General features: G+C 40.9%; 1 long non-coding RNA gene across 1 annotated transcript in view; it reads right to left on the bottom strand.

Moving 5' to 3' along the window:
• The window catches only part of LOC148186794 (uncharacterized), a 79,194-nt gene that overhangs the window by 40,708 nt on the left and 18,965 nt on the right, over window positions 1-19,521 (bottom strand). The window contains exon 3 of the long non-coding RNA XR_015779163.1: window positions 10,593-10,668. This is a non-coding gene — a long non-coding RNA (uncharacterized LOC148186794). The remainder of the gene's footprint in view (window positions 1-10,592; window positions 10,669-19,521) is intronic.

Raw genomic sequence — 19,521 nt, 5'->3', positions numbered from 1 at the left:
TGGCCGATAGCCAACGAGTGACAAAACTGTACAAACTGCTCATCCTTTCAAAGAAAAACACACACCAAACACGAAATTCAGGGATACTCAAATTGATCTGCTTTGGGGCCAATTTTGCGAAATGACAGGAGGCCAGGGGCCAGTCGCAGCAGCCCAGAACATGTTTCTAAGATTTTAGGACATTTCTATGGGTTTTTAGGACTTCACTACATTTCTGGGATTTTAGCATGTTCCATTGATTTTAGGACATTTTTCGTATTTTAGGACATTTCAAGGATTTTAGGATGTTTCTCAGATTTTAGGATGCTTGCAGGATTTTGGGACTTTTCTAGGATTTTAGGACATTACTAGGATTTTACAATGTTTCTCAGATTTTAGGACATTACTAGGATTTTACAATGTTTCTCAGATTTTAGGACATTTCTTGTATTTTAGAACATTTCATGGATTTTAAGATGTTTCTAGGATTTCAGGATGCTTGTAGGATTTGGGGACTTTCTTGGGTTTTAGGACATTTCTGATATTTAAGGACATTTCTAGGATTTCAGGACATTATAGGATGTTACGTTGTTTCTCAGATTTCAGGATGTTTCTAGGATTTTAGAACATTTCTTGGATTTTAGGATGTTTCTAGGATTTCAGGACATTAGGGTCTTTGCTAGGACCCCTGGGGGTGCAGGGATCCTCAACTGGCACTTTTTTAATGCACTCTGGCACCTTACTTATACTAAAAGTACAAAAACAATTTCCAGTGTGAATCCCTTTATTTATACTGAGAGTTAGAAAATGGTTGTGGGGCCACCCTATCAGGGGCCAGATTTGGCCTGCGGGCTGAGGGTTGTGTCACTAATTTAATACATCACTCAGCGAGTCTCTGCCTCTTTGTTTCTGTCTTTTCGTTCCTTTCTATGCAAACTTGTTAAACCCGAAAGTTTACAGACACTGACATGCTCTGATTTCCCACATGGTCTCACACACAGCGGAGTGACAAATGATTTGTTAACAGGTGGCTCGTGTGCATCACTCCAGGATGGTTTGCGTACACTTTACATAGATTTACATCATTTGACATTGAGAAATGTTGGCACAGGCAGAATGACGGCAGAGTCACAGGGTGTAAGTCACACAGCGTCACAGACGGTACAACATGTGGGGGGTGAAATGATTTAAATCAAGCCTTCTGGGATGTGTTATTTGCTCGTGTGCTAACTGTAGTGTAATGAGTGAAGTAAGGGGTGAGAGATATAACGACGCTGTGTTAGGGCTGGGCGATATATAAAAAAGTCTTATCACGATATTACTTTTCATATCAGTCAATATTGATATATATCATGATATACATCAAATCACTATTTCTGTCAAGCGTAAAGGTTCCCTTTTACTCCTAAGATCTGACTTCAACTTCCATGAAACTTCTGTGCTATTAATCGTTTTACTCAGGAATTAAAAACTTTTGAGTCGGCCTACTTATCCTATCGCTGCCAACAGCCTGCCTACAAACCCAGTCAGAGAAAGGCTGAAAATAAGGTCATGTGCTTGTGGCCCCGGGGCCCCAAAACATTACATCTGCCCCTGGTAATAATAACGAGAGCTCAGTGCGAGCGACTGGATGAGACACGGAGCGATGTGTCCTGGTGTTTCTAAATAATTCATCCAAAGTCTGAAACCTGAAACCAACACAAAGTAGTCTGTAGAAGTCTAAAGAAGTCACTTTCCACCTCTGCAAATTTTGCTGTTTCAGACACTTTGGTGCTGTGGGGAGAAGCGGCGCTCTGTTTGTCTGTCTCACTGCGCTGCTGTTGGACAATCAGCTGTTTGATCCACGATGATGAAATGCTGTGGCTGTCAAACACTCAGCTGTTCTAGAGTCAAAGTCGTCCACTGTTTTACATGATTGTTCAACACTTCTGTCCTCGCTGTGTTTTGGCGTGAGATTTTCCTCTGTGTCATGAGAGCGTGAGACAGAGCCCACAAGCGTGAGACACAGGGCAGATGAGTGTTAGTTGGCAGCCCCAGTGGGGAAAGGGTTAACAGAATTTTTAAATAACCGGAATACCCACCATGGGCAAGATTGCTGTTGGACTGTCGCACAATACAATATACAAATAAAATCTACAGTCTTGCCAAAATGTATGCCATATGCATTTTGCTGTCGGACATATCCGCGCTAGAACAGACTGTTGGACATGTCCATGCACTGGAGTGAGCTGTTGGACATATCCGCGCTAGAGTGGACTGTCACACTTCCGCGATGGAGCGGGCTGTTGGTTATGTCCTCGAGCTGTTGGACATGTCCACGCTTTCAAATGGAGCATTTTTTTGGAGTATGAATGTAACATTTTTGTTTCCACAGGCATTTCAGAGCAATTGTAGGAGCTGAGCTGGACATTCAAAGATTAAACAAAAATATACAAGCTTGCCAAAATTTATACCATATGCATGAACACAGCCAAAATTATCAAAAAATGACAATTGAAAAGCTTGTTAAAAGTGTAAAACAGTCCCTAAAGGTTAATATTGCTTATGTACATCTGTTTTGCAGATGTACTACATATTTATGAAAACAATCCACACAATCTTTTCACGTTGTAACAGCATCTTGTATAACTGCACGTTCAAAGTAACTCTCTTGTATGCTTGCAGATGTATTTTGTGCTGCGTTCCCAAACTGCCGGGATCATCTGAGGGTTATTCGATTACCAACATCACCTTGACAATATTCTGTTCCCTGGCTGAACACCCCCTCCTTGTTGCTAAGAGAGCTGTTCCCCGCCATCGACTCACCTCAGCTCACACTCCACATCACAGCACTCCTGGAGGAGAAAGGGTCTTTTTTTTCTCCCCCCAGCTCTCTCGTTCTGTCTGCCTTTTTCTCGTCTCGGATAATTCATTCAAGAGCTAAAAGTCAAAGTTTATCTCTGTCTCTCTCAGCGTGTCTCTATGGCTCTGTCAATCTACCCCCACCTCCCCTCTATTACGCCCGCCTTTTATCATCTCCCCTCTCTGCCAGCCTGAGCTGGGGAGGGTAAAAATTCATGATACTTGTGATGTTTTCGTGGAAAAAGCGGGGAACAGAGTGGCACAGAACAGTCAGTCAAGCCTATCAGAGTGTATGAGTCATGCAGCTGCCGCACTTAGAGAGAAATACAGAGAGAAAAATACAACAAAGTCTGGGAGGGCGAATAACAGGGATACTCAACCCGCTTTGTTTGGGGGCCACTTCTGAAAAATGACAAGAGGCCAGGGGCCAGTCGCCACAGCTCCATATATGTTTCTCAGATTTTAGGACACTTGGAGGATTTTTTTTTGTAGGATTTAAAACATTTCTAAGATTTTCGGAAGTTTCTTGGATTTTCTGACATTTCTATGAATTTAGGAGGTTTCTAGGATATTAGGAAATTTTTGCAATGTTTCTAAGATTTTAGGACTTTCTACAATTTTTGGACATTTCTCTTTTTTAAGGGCACTTCCAGGATTTTAGAATGTTTCTAAGATTTTAAGGCATTTCCAGGATTTTAGGAAATTTAAGGAATTTTAGGATGTTTCTTGGATTTTTAGATGTTTCTTGGATTTTTAGATGTTTTTATGCTTTTAGGACTTTTCTACCATTTTTAGGACATTTCTTGGATTGCAGGACATTTTTAGGATTTTATGACTTTTGTAGGAATTTAGGGCATTTCTAGGATTTTAGGATATTTAGGGGCTTAGCTAAGACCTCTGTTGGGGTTGCAGGGGATCCTCCTCTGGCACTTTTTTTGATCAACAAGCTCTATTTTGATGCCGTTTTATGCACTTTGTCACTTTTAGTATACTAAAAGTACAAAAACAATTCCTAATGTGAATCACTTTATTTTATTCTGAATTTGAAAATGATTGGAGGGTCAAGCGGCACTCTATTGGGGGCCAGATTTTGCCTGCAGGCCACATGTTGAGTATCATTAGTGTATAACAATCAAAAAGAGCAAAATCATAATTCAAGGAGCTACAATTTTACATCTTGAGGAAAAGACGAGGAGGGGCATCATCTGCACTGGCTCACAGATAACTATGTCTGCATGTGATTTATGAAATGGTCACGAAATTAAAATTAGACTCCTCAGTATCAACCTCCAGCCATCAGTGTGCTCTCCTTCATCACTGCCATCTTATCAGCTTTGTCTTCGCCCTGAGCTGAGTGACTGTGTTTTGCATACGGCCGGCAGGTTTTGCATGTGGGCCACATTATTGTCACCTTGCTGAATTGCATTACGGAAAAGTGAGCGAAGACTCCAGAGAGCGCGAAGGAAAAAAAAGGAGACGGAGAGACAATCTTCTCCAGGCAGGGGTGAATTCAATCTGTACTCACTGAGGGGGGAGTTTCTGTCCTGCCCTCCTGCGAATTAGCCTTCAGACTCCAGCGAGCTCGTGTCTTACAGCTCACCGTGTGCAGAATGCTGTGCCCTTTTGCTTCAGTTTCACCGCAGCGCAGATTAATCATAGCTCAATCTGATACTCTGCTAATAAAGCCTTGGGGCGGAAGTGCACTATTTCTTGAACTAATTAAGAGAAGAACTTGCTGTTGTAGTCAGATTTTAAAACACTGTAATGCCCTATGAATCCTTGCCGAGAAAAACTACAATGTGTGTGTGTGCTTTTTTTTTTTTCTTGCCAAGCGTCTGAAGTCATGTGGGATACTGGCCTAGTTTTGGCAAAAATCGAGTCAGCATATCAATGTGTGGATGCAAGCATGGACTTTTATTAGGACGTTGTCTCATTTCGGAGTGTTAAATGTCATATTTAAAGTACTGTAAACAAAATTTCTACAATGCGTTGTGTACTGAGTGTTAGAAATGGCAAAAGATATATTTCATTATGGATCTCTGGAGTTATGTGGCCACTCAGACAGTTTTGGTTGTTTGTCCAGGTTTTAAGGGTTAGGTTAGGTCTCAGTCCCTGAGATCCAGTCGCTAGAAGAAAATGTTGGCATTGTATGTTTCTAAAATCCACAATTATGTTACATTTGTACATTTCATAAGTACTATATCAACGTTTCTATGAAAACATGGATGCTTCACACACACACACACACACACACACACACACACACACACACACACACACACACACACACACACACACACACACACACACCATCTTTGACCTTTGGATATAAAATGTCATTGTTTCATTATGATATACTGTTAGACATTTGTGTGAATTTTTGTCAGAATTAGCGTATACATTCCTGGCTTATGGCCAAACACATGTTTTGTAAGGTTACTGTGAAAATAATACAAATAGAAGAAATTTCCTCACAGCCCTCGAGATATCTTGTTCATGAAAATAGGATAGTTGGTCGTACGTATGTATATACAGGTGATGGATGGCCTACTCGAAAACATAATGCCTCCAGGCACAGAGGCATAGTAAAAAAACAAGTATCTGCATGGCTGGATACTGCTGGGGGTGAGAATGGAAATATGAAAATGTTAATATGACTCAAAATGTGAGCCTAAAAGGCCAGCAGACCATATCTCCTGGCAGTATGTCATGTGAGTGTTGCTTGGGTGGCTCTCTTCATATACGTCTCTGAACTGTAACACACATAATCAATAAGGCCGGCTCAAATCGCCGTGATCGGAGCCTGAAAGCTTTGAGTGGCGGAGAGCAGAGAACAGCAGACAGCCCTGTGTGACAGCCCGCCAGCTCCGGAGATGCTCCGGAGAAATGGCAGCATCAGCAGCGGCATACAGAAAGGCACTGTACCCATCCATCCACACAGGCTGAAAAGCAGCTTCAAACAGACTGTGAAATCCATCTCGGCTCCACGGTTTGAGGAGAGGAGGGAGAAGAGGGACAAGAGTTTGACTTATAAACAACAAGGAAGACAGAGAGAGAGAGACAGGAAAGCAGGAGATAGGAGGTATAAAGTGGGAGAGACAGTCCGCGGTCTCAGCTGGAGTTATTGATGTTCAATTGACTTTGGAACATCTGCGAGCCCATTTGGTCTTGTTAATTATACAGCACTAATTTAACTCGCACGCTCGGCGGCAAAGACAAGGGAGGAGATGCTTGGTGAACTGTGGAGCGCTGTGTCCTGACTTCTACTTTATCTTCTGTTCAACCTGCCTGACGACGATGCTCTCAGACACAGAACGTCTCCATGGTAATTATGCAGCCTTTTGCGCGCTCTGATGCTCAGAAATATAAATACTGAGGGGGAAATCCAGCACTAATATGTTGCTTTTCAGCTAAGATTATGCAGATTTTTTTGCAGGAAACACAATAAAGATGTGAGATAGGATGCAAAGAGCACCAATGACCTCTTCAGCCTGGACATATTTTTTTAATTTAACCCTTTGAAACCTGAGTGAGTTGGCTGGATTTCTCACAAAAACATGGAAGAAAGGCAATGAGTAACTTAAAATAGACATGGCTCAAAAATTGGCAAGAAATTAGTACAAGAAAATTATCTGAAAATTAGAAAAAAGAAAGAAATTACCTTAAAAAAGTATTAAAATAAAAGTAGTAAATATAAATAATAATTCATACTTTCAGAGTAACCTTTTTGATATGTTATTATGAATTAAATTAAAAATATAGCTTTTCACAATATTCTCTCCTAGTTGTTTGATAAGTTTTGGATGATTCTCTCCCTTTTTTAAAGCTGATTTAAAGATCATTTTCTCGTCACCTTTCACATTTTTTTCCTTAATGTTTTTGAAAATAAATGCACCAATTTGCGAATGTTTCAAAGGTCTAAATGCTTGTGATAGGTGCAACACAAAATATTAACAGAAAGACTTTTATTTTTTATTTGCCAATGTATATCGGCTCCAAATACTGGTCATTGGTCTCATTAACTACTTAAAATTAGTATCGGTATCAGCCCTGAAAATCGGTCAACTCTAGTTCTGAGTCACCAAAGTCACAAAAAACACAAACTAAGTGATTGAGGCAGAAGTCAGGCAGCAGCTCCTGTGTTCAGTGAGCCAAAATGTCTGTTTTTGTCAATGGAGTTTGGTTACACTGAAAAGAGCATAGATGGAAAACTGAAACCATCACAGCTTTCCTGTCAACCTCTCTGACAGGAAGGTAAAGCAGTGAAAATAGTTCAATATAGCGCACAGCTTCAACTGATAATGATTTTTTTTTTATTTTTAGGTTGCAAAAATGCATTTGGCTGCTGCCCTATCTACAGCAGTACATTGATTAGCTTTCATAGCGGTGCTCTGCCTGCTTCTCCAAACTATGGACTGACATCTTCTGTATGTACTAAACTGACTATTAATAAGTACCTCATACAACCCACTTAAAAATATCTGAATGTTCCTTTTAATCCCCAAAATACATAAACTATTGGCTCATTTAGCTCTAGTATTACCTCCACGCTGACGCTGCAATATGTGAATTTCTATTAAACATGAGTTAATACATTTAAGTACATCTAATATTACCACAATATATTTTTAATGGAATACCAAAACTACTTTGACGTATTCTGATCAATTAAAGTAATATCTCAGCAAGACGCACACAGCTCAGAGACAAACTCATCACCCAGATCTCTACTATACAAACAGCCCCGAAACTGTGTGTCAAATTGAATGATGAAATCTGAACCCAAACGAAACCGCATCCATAGAGAAAATCGTGTCGGGCATTCTGATTGGTTATATAAGAAGAGCATACAGGAGAGAGCAAGTGCACACACACACACACACACACACTCATGCAGACCCCAGAGGCCTGTGTTTGCCTTTCCTGTAATCTGAGCTTCCGTTCTCTGAAGAATGATGTAACTGAATGCCAGCCCCAAACCAAGTCAGAGCCAGCCAGACACAGTGAAATGTGCGTGTATGCATGTGTGTGTGTGTGTGTGTGTGCTCATACTTTATATCTCTTTACATCACTTGTATCACTATTTACTACTAATTGCAAGCGGTTGTTAGACAGACGAGTCGCCGTTGTTGCCTGGGCTGGTTTTGCTGCAGTAAACATGATCTTTTATTGCATCACGTTGCCCTGCAGATACTTTTACAAGGTCACCAAGATGTGGCAGTGGACCAAGGCACACATAACTCCTGTAACACTAAATCTCTGACTGGTTTGTGGAGCATAAATGTGAGCCAAGTGCTGTCTCAGGCTGCGAGCCGGTCAGGAGGGCATCTAGTCAGAATGAATGTCAAAGAGTGATCTGCCGTGACCTCTTTTTCCTCTCCTCCCTAATCCCCTCTCCTCCCCTCTCCTCACTTCCCGTGCTCTTGTCTGCAGTGAGTGTTCCCTGTTAACCAGAAATGAGTCACCGTGCAGGGCTCTCCTCGAGCAGGAGGCAATTGCAGAGAGCCTCCCTAACCCTCTTCCTGTCTCCTGCTTCATGCAGCAGGAAGCTGAGGCCGCCTCAGAGAGCCCAGTGTTAATTTAACAAATGCTTCTCCAGACTCTTCTGCATCTGCCTTCCAAATGGCTTTTCCATCTTCCAAACCGACAGCCATCTCGGATATCAATAATAAATGACTTAAAGGAAAAGTTTGAATTTAGAGTAGATTACATACCAACGCGTTCTCATCCCAAGCCGTCACATATTGCAACGGTGGACTTCAGCGTCTAAATATTATGTTCAGGTATCCCTCTGCGTCTTTTCGTTTTGGGATGCTGCTACTGCGATGTCAACACAAGCACATATTGAGATGATGCTGCACGTGGTTGTGTTTAGACAACAAAAGCACATGGCAACCACGCCAGGACGTCAGTAAACATGCTGACACAGGTGGTTAGGATTAGGAAAAAGAGGCACATGCTAAGGTGTAGAAAAACATCACATTTACACGGGAAGCTAACAACGAACACTAGGTTTACTCGACACATCCTCCCCTCCCGCCCGCCCGAGAAAACAGAAGAAATAATCGTTGACAACAGCAGCGCATGTAGAAGCAGCAGCCAGTAGCTCTTTAAATCTTTGCTACTTATTTGCTATAGTTTTCTAATTTTTCGACTCACTTTATTGTAATTTCACTGCTTCACCTTTACGTCAGTACATTTCAACCGGAAAATGAAAAATTTTATCTCTCTCTTCAGAGCCAGACTCCATTCAGAAAAACAGTGATTTAACATCACTGAACACAGGACCTGCTGGTCTACTGCTACCTCAATCAGTTAGTTTATTTGTGTTATTGTGTGACTTTGGCGTTCAAAAGTGTTAGTTTGGATTCACCAAAGTCACACAATAACAGTAACTATCTAACAGATGGAGACAGCTGTAGACCAGCAGCTCCTGTGTTCAGCGCGCTAAAATTACTGTTTTTGTCAATGGAGTCTTGTGGCTTTGGGGAACTGAAGCTTCCCCATTAAAACTGGCTGTCTGACAGAAAGGTAAAGCAGTGAAAATACTCTGAATACAGCGCACACTTAATTAATATGTTGTTTGTTTTTTGTGTGTGGATAAAATCTGCTTTTCTGCTGCCCCATCTACAGAAGTACATTGTTTAGCTTCCATGTCGAACTCCTGCATGCTTCTCCAAACTGCAGACTGACACCTGCACGTGAGTCTATGGATAAGTACCTCAAACAACCCCACTTCAAAAATCCCTTTTTTAATAGGAAAGTGAATCAAACAGTTGTGTGCAATGCTGAAAAAAGTCTTGCACTGACTATGTAAAACATATGGCCCGTGGCTTACACTTTAACTGTGTAGCATGTTGCAACATAAGCATGTTGTGCAAAAGAAAGGGTCTCATTCTTTTTGCCCGGTGGTGAAATAGGTCAGGGGTTTCTTTACTTTGTAACACTGCACTTGATGCTGAGGGGGTTGCCACACAAGTTTTAAGCATGTGTGTCTGTATGTGCGGGTTTCTGCTCGTTTCCCTCTCCATGTGACCCATTTGCCGATCGACCACAGTGTTCCCCGCTCTGCTGGGGTTTCCATGCCAACGCAGCCAGTGGCAAGACAAAAGATGAGGACTCACTTGGTGTTGATCAAAGAGACCACCGCTTCAGTCTGCTGCTCTCGCTATCTAGTGTCTTCTCAAACTTACTGTATTTGTAGAGATATAAAAAGAGGAAATATTGTGCAGCGTTTTCTCGTAAAATACACACCCACAGTCCTGCAGAGGGTCTAAGGCTGACCCTTCATCAACGCAATGCATCGTGTTTAAAATGCAGTTAATGGATTATAACATGGGTCACACTGGACATTATATATAAAAGTGGATATATTTTTTTTAAATAGTATAGTAATAGTAATTGCCAACATTAAAGCCAGTTTGGTCAAGTTTGCATTCATGTGCCGAGTACTGCCAATACCACATTTCAGTGTTTGTCCAATACATTCAACTATTTGACTACTGCACTCAGCCACGACATCTCGTTTTAGCTACCAATTTCAAGCGTTAACGCTTACTTAGAATAAACTTTTTTAATGTTGAAATATGAGGGTGTATGTGTATATATATGTATGCAGTATGTGGGTGAAAGTATGTACGCAAATGCATATGTGTATTTATATACACGTAGGATTGTATGTGTGTAGAAAACCATAAGCACCAGAGTACATTTCACTCACATTTAGCAGCACGGTAAACAAGAGAGAAAAGAAAAAATAAATGATTTCCTACCTCTGAAGCAGTCATAACGTCTGAACATGTGTCCATTCCTTCGTTTGCATTCTTTTAGTCCGTAAAGCTCGCCCTCCTATGAAAATATTAAAAAAATGGTTGATCATTAAAAAGTAATCCAGGTTGTGGAGATTGTAATGTGACATCCACTGCTGTCCATCTGATAACTACTAACACTGCACTTTAGCTGACACGTCAATAAAACATTTTTGCTCTTCTTGTTTGTGTTACCGTGCTGGCAACAAAATAAGGGCGAACCCACTTTTCTCTGTTTAGTTTTCAACCATTTTCATTTTCAGTATGCTAAATAGGCTGGTCACTGACAGGCAGGTGGGTTTTAAGAAGCTAAAGTGAGTGATGTTGTGTACGTATGTCAGGTAAAACGAGCATTTTCTTCCCCTCTTATCTTTAGTGCAGAACAGTGTGAACTACTTACATCAGAAATACTCAATATGCTTTGTGTGGGGTCGCTTTTGCAAAATGACGAGAGGTCAAGGGCCAATCGCAGCAGCCCCATAAATGCTTCTAGGACTTTAGGACATTTCAGTTATTTTCTGACATTTCTAAGATTTTAGGACATTTAGTCAGGACCTCTGTCAGGGATGCTCCACCAGCACTTTCTTTTATAAACAAGCTCTATTTTGATGCTGTTTTATGCACTCTGGTAACTTACAAATACTAAAAGTACAAAAAGAATTAGAAAATGGTTTGGGGGGCCAGATTAAATCCATGGGTTGTGAGCTGAATATCACTGATTTAAAGTCAATAAAGGCTACGTTATGGATGTACTGTGCACATCATGGCGTTCTCAGGAGGAGTCCACGGAGGCCATAATGAGCGATCGTCACATGAATGCGGCTGTGGTTAAAGCAGTCAGAGTCTATCTCTTTACATTAAGATGATTGATCAGCAAGGCGGGAAGCTTGGCTGATGATGAGGCTGTTATCTAGAAGAGACAACAGCAAGATCATTAATCTTCCCCCGTGATGATAATGCAGGTGTGTGTGTGTGTGTGTGTGTGTGTGTGTGTGTGTGTGTGTGTGTGTGTGTGTGTGTGTGTGTGAAGCCCATGTGTGGTGTTTTGATAGGTGAAAGCAGCACTTGTTTGTTCACAGCGGCACTGATGAGGATTTATCAAAATAAGGGAACACTGTTTCTCACTTGGGTCTCTCTCTCACTCACACACACACACACACACACACACACACTCTGATTTACTCTCCCAGGGGTCACCTTGAGCTGCACAAATTGGCTTTGGTTGGTTGAGGTCTCAGCGGCGGCAAATTAGTCAGGCGCTGCATCTCTTTGAAAGTCTGAACTCGACTCACTGTCTTCCTGAACATCATGCTTTCCCTCTTTTGTTCTCTTCCTTTCTCCGTTCTTCCTGCTTTCACTCATGTTTTCTCTTTCTTTTACTCATACCCCTTTGTTTGCCCTTCTCATTCATCAACTCTATCCTTCTCATTGTATCTTTGTCTCCCTTTTTTTCCTCTTCTATTACTCACTCCCCTCTTCCTCTTTCGCCGCTGATGAATGGAGTGGAAAGTTCTCCCACAGTATCACTAAATGCAGCTGCTGTGGCATTTCTTTACTCATTCATTCAGAAAGCACTTAAATACAGTCCCGCTTTTCAACTGTTATTCTCCCTCCGCTGTTTATGTGAATGAATTACTTCAGCTTTACTTATCGTCGCGGTGAATGAGCTTGTTTGCTCGGCTGACATGCAGGGGACTTGGGGAACGTGTTTTTATTTAGGGAGAATGATATTGCTGCGTCACCAAAGTAGCTGAGACTATTAACTCCAAGCGAGCTACAGTCTGTGCTCTCTATTTGTAACCGACAAACAGAAATGCATCTATATTAAAATGGAGAACCAGAAGCGTGTTAACAATCAGGTGTGCAAATAAAAAAAGCATCAATAATATCCTTCCTCTATGAATGACAATGAGTCTTAATTACACACTGAGAAATTAGCATGTGAACACAGCTTATGGATGTTGGGTTTGGCATTTTGATTAGCAGTTAATGTTTACATCGTGGTCTTGTCAATACAGCATTTTGTATTCTGCATGAGATCTGGAGCTCGATGCGTTATATTGATTGTCTTCTCACAATTCTGTTAGAACTCATCCTTTGTTCTCTACAGTTACAGATGAGAATATTTAGCTGCTCGTTTTTAAGCAGCATAATTAGGCCTACATATTTTGTGATTTTAACTCTATCACCTTTAATTAATTACTTCATCCAAATCTGAGGCAGAGCTATTTTAGGTACACCTAAATAAGGCACACAAGCAATATCAAAACTCTAGAGCAGTAATAATAACAGCAGTCGCAGTAATCTTAGCACTAGAAAAGTCCTAAAATCCTCGAAATATCCTCAGTTACTACAAAGGTCCTGAAACCAAGAAACACCCTAAAATCCTAAAAATGTCCCAAAATCCTAAAAAGGACTTAAAATCGTCCGAATGTCATAAAATCCGAAAACATCCTAAAATCCTTGAAATTACCTAAAATCTTTGAAATGTCCTAAATTCCTATACATGTCTTACAATCCTTGAAATATCCTAAAATTCTAAAAACATCCTTAAATCCTAAAAATGTCCTCGAGTCCCACAAATGTCCTAAAATCTGGGAAATATCGTAAATCCTTGAAATATCCTAAATTTCTAAAAACATTCTTAAATCCTAAAAATGTCCCTGAGTCCCACAAATGTCCTAAAATCTGGGAAATGTCATAAAATCCTTAAAACATCAAGTCCTAGAAACATCCGAAAATCCTAGAAATCTCCTAATATCCTAGAAATCTGCTAAAATCTGAGAAATGTCCAAAAATCTAAGAAATGTCCTAAAAACCTTGAAATGTCCTTTAATCCTAGAAAAGTCCTGAAATCCTAGAAATGTATGGGGCTGTTGTGTCTGGCCCTAAAGCAAAGCAAATTTTCCTGCCTTTAACAATTCCTAATGAACGGTGCAGCTGTAATCAAAGCAAGAATTCTTGTTGTCATGATGTTTTCTTAATTTTCCTCGTGTTTCTTTTTTAATCTGTTAAAAAAAAATCTCAAAGTTTATTTGGAAACTCTTCATCAGAAACAGTTTCATTAAAGTTGCAAAGCTGGACGATCAAAATGAATCTCTCAACGATGGAATTCTGTCAGAACATCGAAGATTTTTCTCACCAGACACAAAAGACTTCTGAATAATACAAAAACATGCAGATTCAGAGCCACCAGCTTCTGATATATTTGATTAAGTCCTCTCCGCTGCAGAATGTTGCGCTCTCCTTTCTTTGCAGGTATAGACATATACAAGGAAATAATGAGATCACTTCAATCACAGGTGCACATAAATGCAGATGCTTGTGTCCATGTTGCATTATGGCGCTCATATTGTTTCAGGCGGATGATAAGAGTGTGAGTTTGGGGGCGTGTGGTGTGGAATGAGGAACGCTCTCCTGCGTATTGGATTAATGGAGTCAACAATTCCCTGTGGCGTTCCTCTGATTATGCACATACTGACTCGCCCCACTCTGCAGGAAGATAAACAAAAACAGCTCAAAGCAGGCTGCCTACCCATAGGACACACATATACACAAACGCACTACACACTAGTGATGGCATATGTTTGCATACACACTCATGAATGCTTGCACATACATACACATGCATGTACACACATTGATACAAGTGTATACAAATATACTGTATATGTATACATATTGTGTAGCTCAAGGTGACCCCTGGAAGAGCAAACGCCACTGGACGTCAGGTGAGAACACAGCCGGACATAACCTGTTGTGGTGTTAATATATACCTGAGGACGGCTGGACAGCACCTGCCATGATTTCCCAATACACGCATGGGCAGCGTCACTTAAGAACGCAACCGAACGTCACCTGCACACGAAATGTGGCAAGACGGCACCAGGTTGAAACGCTGGCGGTAACGATGTAATATAACGAGTGCAAGGGTGCTGATAGATAGACAGACAAATAAATAACAAATTAGCGCACCGCAAATGGTGCCACTTTACGCACTTAACATTAAGTTATGTTGGTTAGGTGTTAGTAAATTTCCACCGGTTAGGTTTGGGAAAATAATCATGGCTGGGGGTCATCACGTTACTCACTAAACATAAAGTTTAGTTATGTAATGTAAAGTTACCTTGGTTAGACTTTATAAAAAATAAAAACATGTTGTTCTTAATGTAGTTATGTCGCTTAGGTTTCGGAAAAGAAACACAGTTGGGCGTCATCACATTACGCACTTAACGTAAAGTTGCTTTCCTAACGTAAAGTTACATAGGTCAAGTTGAGGAGAATAATCATGGTTGGTCAGGTTACATGATTGACTTAGTTATGTACTTATGGTAAAGATAAGTATTTAACGGACAGTTAGCTTCGGAGGTTAAGTTATGTAGGTTAGATTAAGGTACGGAAACATGGTTGGGCATCGTCACATCAGGCACTTTATTTAAAGCTACGTCCTAAATCAGTTAACATAAGTAAGGGTTAGAAAAGTAAAGTTACGTTGGCTAGGTTTATAAAAATAATGGGGCATACTGTAATCTTTCACACTTTACATAAAGTGACAGAGGTTAGGTTTAGGAAAAAAAAACATGGTGATGTCATATATTAAATTAACTCAAACTTAACTTGGTTAACAAAGGACATGAACACCTGTCTCCTCAGGGAAAGTCCTGTGTTTGTTTGACCCATCGCCACCACCTGTCTCCATGTGGACTTTCAGTCTTTATACTAAACAGGACTGCAGCCCTTTCTGATTACATGGATTATAATTATATACAGAATGTGCTGCACTACACACACTTATGTATATATATGGCAAGAACACACATGTACACACAATTTTTTTTCATGCAGGGTGAATCACCAACCCTGCCAGTCTTCCTCAGGGTCTCCATCCGGATGACTCATCCCTCATCAAATGGTGGCCCCGTAGGAAAATCAACACACTTTCATTCACACATCGACTCGCTCTGCCAATAATATAAACACTATCAGACAGAGAGGCACATGCACATGCACACACTCACACACAGATGCAAAGGGCTTCCCTTTTCTGTGCTTATCAGGGATTTCTTAATGCATGTAATGCTGTTGTAACAGGAGGGAAACCCCTTGCAGATAAATGTGACTCTGTGTGTGCGTGTGTGTGTGTGCATTAAGAGGACGATCACATGCTCCATGTGATGAGTCATACACAGGCTGGTCTGCCAGGGAGCGGCTGGCTGGTTGGAAGCAGTTAGGCAGGAAACTCATCAGCTATGCACCGCTGAGCTCAAGACTCCGCTGAGATTCGCACAAGACTCTCTGACTTTCTTGTTAACTGATGTTTGATTTGCAGTTGGCTGCAAAATAGCTGCCTTTACATGTTACATGCTGTTCTGTTGTGGAAGCCGCCCCACACTTTGCAATCAGTGACTTTAACAGGCAGTTTCACACCTCATTAGTTCATTTAATGCATTGGAAGATGGATACAGATGGTTTTGGAGGGAGGTAGTCGCACGGTGGCAACACCCTGCATGTGTGCCAACGCTCAGCCCTTCTTGATTAGGTCAATGTCAGGGAGTCTTTTTATCCTACAGTCCTATTATTTTTCGTTTTATGACTCTAAACAAAGATATTTAGCCTCGAGGATTAATGGAAATACCAGTTTTATTTTTTTATCTGAGCTAAATCCCAAAGGATTTGAAATGTGATGATTTAAATTAAGCTTTGAACGCACACAACAGCATCGCTACGGCAATAAATAAATAAACAAACAGAAACGTCAGACTTCTCAAGGTCAAAATGACAGGTGCAATCTGGAAATACACACACGCGGAGGAGACAGGTGGTGCTGAAGCTTGACAATTAAAGGTGCTATGATGATACCCACATAGCTAAATTCTTACCAGATTGATTTAACTTTTTAAAACCTGGATCGACATCAGTTTTCTTGTGCTGCATTCTGACTTCCTCTTACAAACTACTCAACCCTTTGAAAGTTGAGGAAATTGGTTTGATTACTTTTGAAAACATGGGCGAAAAGGCAGTGAGCAAAATGGCGAAAAATGTTCCACAAATGGCAAGAAATTAGTGAATGGTTTTAAAAGGGGAAATAGAAAAAAGAGTTAACCAGAAAACTAGATTGATTATAATTATTTATTTAAAAATTTCTTACAGATAAAAAACACATAAATGCTTTTTGACGCACATTTTGTGCTTATTTTCATTTTCTAACTAATTTCTTGCAAATTTTTGTTTGTTGAGTTTCTCATTGTCTTCTCTGCATGTTTTTGCAAGAAATCAACCCCCTTTGCTCCGTTTTCAAATGGTTAAGGGAACAGAATATTTACCTTGAGAAAATAAGATGATTTATGAGAAGAATTGGGTCAGATTTTTGCAATGGATGTTCTTCCTGTATAGCTAAAAAAAATGTCTTGAAATGGCAGATAGTGGCCCGAATAAAAGGCAGCTTGAAAAATCACAGCTAACATGTTTATCCCTCAGCATGCAACCATGAAGCAAAGCCAGGGAGGCATTCTATTCATAACAGAAAACCAGGATTTAACAGGAACGTAGTCTTAATTTTGAAATTTGGATGCTGCTGGTACAAGACGGAGGCTACCAACAATGGCCTTGTTTACAGAAATGACTGAACGCTCATGGCTGCATTATTTTATACACCTAGTTTATGTATAGAAAACTCAAAGTGTTGCAGATACATACATGAACCGCCACATATGGATTTTCTGAATCATTAACATTGAAAGCACATGATCTGTAAGCGACGAGGAGGAGCGAAGATGCTGCAGTAGAGGGATTGTAATGATTAAAGACTCTCTCTCTGACACAGTATCCACATCAAATGTCTCGAGCATGTTTTTATCCTCCGTCTGTAGATCCATATGTGGAATGTAGAATGCAGTTAAGCCATATGTAGTTAATGCCCGTTTAAAGGGAGGGGAGGAAGAAAGAGGGAGAGTGTGTCCATCCAAGTTAGGAAAAAGATTGAAGAGATAAGCGGCCAGATCAAGCTGGCAGGAAAGATAAATTGCTACGAGACAAGTGTGTGTGTGTGTGTGTGTGTGTGTGTGTGTGTGTGTGTGTGTGTGTGTGTGTGTGTGTGTGTGTGTGTGTGTGTACATGCATGTGTGCATCGGGCAGGCACATGAAGAGGTGCCAGATGAGAAGCTTTGATGAAACAGCTGTAGGCAATGGCAGGAGAACGATGAGACACTGGGTCACTCATCACTTTGTTCTACCTTGCACCCCAGGGAGTGTGTGTGTGTGTGTGTGTGTGTGTGTGTGTGTGTGTGTGTGTGTACGTCCTACACCGGCCTGAGTAAGCCAGGCTCCCTATCTACAACTCAAATCAGCCTGAAACATCTTTGGCACACACTTGCATCTCGTCTCTCCCACAAACCCCCTCCGCAGATTCTCTCCTCCTTACAAAGTTTGGCATTCTCCTCCACATCAGTCATCTCCTCTCCCTGCCCGCCAGGCTACTGAGGATGCTGTTCTGACTTTCTGCAAGGCCCCAGATTTTGACATCTGGTGGCCTAGATAAGCGGGAAACACACTGAGCGCATCAGCCGATCTGTGAGACTAAAGAGCGATTAAAGCGCATAATCTACCTGATATATAATGAGGGGGAAACGGCCCGGATCACCAAGGCGGACGGACGCAAAGATAACCACTCGGAAATGAGGACTGTGTGGTGTGGAGCACATCTGTCATGTTATGAAAAAGGCACAAGGGTATAACCTTTGTATCTTAAAAGTCTGTGATGCAATGCATTCTTTTTAATAGATTTGTGTAATAGAAATGTGCGTGTTTGGATGCTCTCAAAGGATGGATGGTTTACTGAACAGGACTACCAGGCCCAGGCCCCGAGGGCCCAAAGTGTCAGGGGCCCCCACTGACCTTCATCTGCAAAATGTCACTCAAAAAAAAAAAAAAACCACATACCCACCAGGGAGAATCTCAAAATGACCACAAAAACACAAGTAGACCACAAAGAGGTGCAAAACAGCTGCAAAGAGACAGACTGCAACTACAAAGAGAGACAAAATGACCAAAAAGAGACATAAAAACAAAGAGATTTAAAACAGCTGCATAGGGCACAAATCAACCACAAGGACACAAAGTGAGTACACAGAAATGCAGAACAGCTGCAAAGAGACACAAAAGAGACACAAAATGACCACATGGTGACATAAAAAGACTACAGAGATGAAAACAGCTGAAAAAAGAGACAACTACAAAGACACACAAAATGAGACACAAAGACAACAGAGATGCAAACAGCTGTAAAGAGACACAATAAAACTACAAAGAATCACAAAACAACACAAAAAGATGCAAAACAACTACAGACACAAATTTAGCACAAAAAGACTCAAAAGGACCACAAAGAAACTCAAATCAAGCACAAAGTGGTGTAAAACAGCTGCAAAGAGATGCGAGGCAACTACAAGGAGACACAAGGAAACTACAAAGACACTCAAAATGACCATAAAAATACACAAATCAGCTTTAAAGAGATGCAAAACAGCTGCATAGAGACACAAAATAAGGTAAACCAGATGCAAAGCAACCACAGAGTCGCAAATGACTACAAAGAGATGCAAAGTTACCGAAAAGATATACAAAACCACAGAGAGGTGCATAACAACTACAAAGAGTCGCAAAACAACTACACAAAGATACTAAACCACCACAGAGATAGAGAGAGTGTGTGTGTGTGTGTGTGTGTGTGTGTGTGTGTGTGTGTGTGTGTGTGTGTGTGTGTGTCTTGCTTTTACACAGGCGAGGCCCTTTGCTTATCTGTGCCCAGGGGCCTGTTGTCTCATAATCTGTCCATAGCTCAAAGTATATTTTGAGTATAAACATATGTGCATATATGTGTTTATGTGTAAAGACG

The sequence above is a fragment of the Plectropomus leopardus genome, chromosome 16 (assembly GCF_026936395.1).
Source record: "Plectropomus leopardus strain MGB_pleo_1.0 chromosome 16, ASM2693639v1, whole genome shotgun sequence".
Taxonomy (NCBI): domain Eukaryota; kingdom Metazoa; phylum Chordata; class Actinopteri; order Perciformes; family Serranidae; genus Plectropomus; species Plectropomus leopardus.
Note: the sequence above shows the minus strand (reverse complement) of the source record. Positions and strands in the feature narration are given on the sequence as shown.